The sequence below is a fragment of the Etheostoma spectabile genome, chromosome 20 (assembly GCF_008692095.1).
Source record: "Etheostoma spectabile isolate EspeVRDwgs_2016 chromosome 20, UIUC_Espe_1.0, whole genome shotgun sequence".
In the NCBI taxonomy this organism is placed as follows: domain Eukaryota; kingdom Metazoa; phylum Chordata; class Actinopteri; order Perciformes; family Percidae; genus Etheostoma; species Etheostoma spectabile.
The window spans coordinates 23206418-23209097 of NC_045752.1; the positions used below are offsets into that span (position 1 = coordinate 23206418).

General features: G+C 39.3%; 1 long non-coding RNA gene across 1 annotated transcript in view; it reads right to left on the reverse strand.

Moving 5' to 3' along the window:
• The window catches only part of LOC116670622 (uncharacterized), an 8772-nt gene extending 6571 nt beyond the window's left edge, over positions 1-2201 (reverse strand). Inside the window, exon 1 of the long non-coding RNA XR_004327076.1 lies at positions 2059-2201. This is a non-coding gene — a long non-coding RNA (uncharacterized LOC116670622). The remainder of the gene's footprint in view (positions 1-2058) is intronic.
• Positions 2202-2680: the final 479 nt, after the last annotated feature.

Here is a 2680-nt window from a genome sequence, read left to right on the forward strand (position 1 = left end):
AATAAAATGGGAAATTACAGTGTTGCAGCAGCAAGGGTTATTAAGGGTTATTCTTAGGATTATGTTAATTTGCCTTCCTTAAAAAGGTACAGCAATAATTTTATGACTTTGTGTTTGCGCCAGTGATAACCACATAACTTTACACGAACAGCAGCTACACTTCAACTCGTCTGAGTAGGAATGTTCTGTAGGAGGCAGTGGCAGCGGTTAATGATAATTGGTAATGAGATAAGCAGAGGAACCAAGATATCAGATTCTCTGATTCCACGCCAAAGCTAAGTATTACAGTTTCCCCTGAGTCTATCTGAAGTGGAAACATTAGAATAAAAATCAAGTTTCTCCACAAAGAATTGAGGAAATCTGACTTCATCCTTATGTGCTGCAATATAAGGAACTCTATACCCCCAGGCAGAATCCCATTGAGAGGAGAGAAGCTGAATGTGTGATCTGACACTCTGCAGCATGACTTAAGGATACAAATATCATTTGTTTGTAGCGATGAACACATTTTTTCATAACTTTAAGGCATTTAATCTATTTAAACAAAAGAAGCAAATACGTTAAATTTCATTTAGGTTCAAATGAAGCCTAATGAAGATTCATTAACCATTTTCTTTATTTTCTGAGCCCACTAGATTGGCAACAACAAAGCAAACTGAGTTCTTGTTCCTTGAGCCTGTTTGTTTTTTTAAATCAGGATCGACATCTAGATGGCTGAGACAATATATAAAATGTTTCACAGAGCTTTTTGATGTTTCAATTGGGCATCACTACTTCCCTGGAGATCGTTTAACACTCCCAGATTCATAAAATCACTCAATAGGAAACAAGTCTGACTATATTCACACACAGGTATATCTAACATTAGCAGATTGAAGCTGGTCGAGCAATTTGGAGGACCTGTCCAAATGTTACAATATACAAATGTTTATAATAAGCAAGGCTATCGTTTAACAATGTGTATTATATGGGTTGCTAGATGCGTTAGATGGCACAATTAATTGAAGACAATTCGGCAACAAGGCAGGCTTGCTTGGTTCTTTTAGTGAATGATTATAAAGATTTACAAAGAATATTTTTAGAGCATTTGCTCTAACTTGCGACGTTTAGGGACCGATTGGTGGGATTGCTGTGGACAAAGTACACACAGCAATACATGCAAATTACATTTTAGCATTTATCCAGCTGATTTAAGTAGCTCATGTTATTGTATTGTGTGAACAGTTAACTTTATTTAAGAATGTATGTGGTGTTTTCTTTTGTGGAGTAAAAATATTCCACCAAAACATGTTCACAGATTATTTTGAAGAAGCCAGCATTGCAGCGTCAGAAACTTAGCGCTGACCAGGACGATTGTGATTGGTTAAATTAAGGCTGTCAACGTTACCGCCTTAATGCATGCAATTAACCTTAAGCAATTAACTTTTTTTTTTTTTTGACGCAAAGTAATCATTTTATCAAGATTGACCCCTACCTCTTGGTCACACTTTGGTCGTATCAGCGACAGTTAGCAGATTTAGCCGCTAAAGAGCTCTGTGACACCGGCTACGGTGTTTCGCAAGTTGTGGCGTCTTATCAGCGGTAATTAGTGTTACAGCAGCCGGGTACAGAGCACCGCCAGCTGCCTGTCGCCTCGGCAGACATTGCAGTTACGTTTAGATGATTAAAAGTGCTTGTTGACTGTATGCTAGGTTGGCAGGAAGCACGTTGCACAGATCAAAACTTTGGAAGTAATTATCTTCAAAAGTGCAATATATAATACTGTGCTAGTGTTAAAAATAGTTACTGCAGTACAATTTCAAAATACTGGAGAGAATCGTCTCCCCCGCCCCCTCCTCCCCAGACTCAAAGTTCACGATGGTTGTCAGGCTGAGACCGCAGCCTCCACAGTCTCGCTTTGCCAGACCCTCCTCCAAAGCACACTAAAGGAACATCCACAGCAATGTTGCTTGACGTTTGTACTTCACAGCACATCAGAGTAGCTAACGTTGAATGCTGGCTATATTGACAGTCATTGAAGCCCATGCTTACGCGGAAATTTTTACCAAACTGAAAGACACACTTCCTAGGCTTAGAATTACGGTAGGACCCGCTAAAAATAGCACAACCTTGCCGTCCTCTCCACTGAACACACTTTATTGGCTTAGAATTATGGCAACAATTGCTAAACACACTGCACACTCACTGTCCTCTCTTCCAGATTTACAGCCCCCCCTAGCTTGGCTTAAAATAACTCACCATTGTCGGCTCCATTGGCTGAACAGGCTACACGTTGTCCATTATAACACATACAAAGAGAGACTTTGCATTTATAGTGTGGAACTGAGGAATGCAAGGCGGTCCTTCTTCTCTGACATTATCTCTAACGACAATAATAATTCATGTGGTTTGTTTGCTACTGTTGATAGGTTAACAAACCCTCCAGTACCAGTAGCATCTGCATTTTTATCTACTAAGGCCTGCAATGACTTTGCCTCCTTCTTCAAAGACAAAATTTAGAAGATTAGACAAACAGTTACTGCCACCATATCAAGTAGAAGGTATGTGTTGTCACAGTATTCAAGCAAAACTAGTTCCAAAATGACACAATTTCATACAGTCAACCATAAAAACCTGGAGGACATTATATAACATCTGAAAACCTCCTCTTGTTTGATTGTGAACACATCTCTTCTTTCAG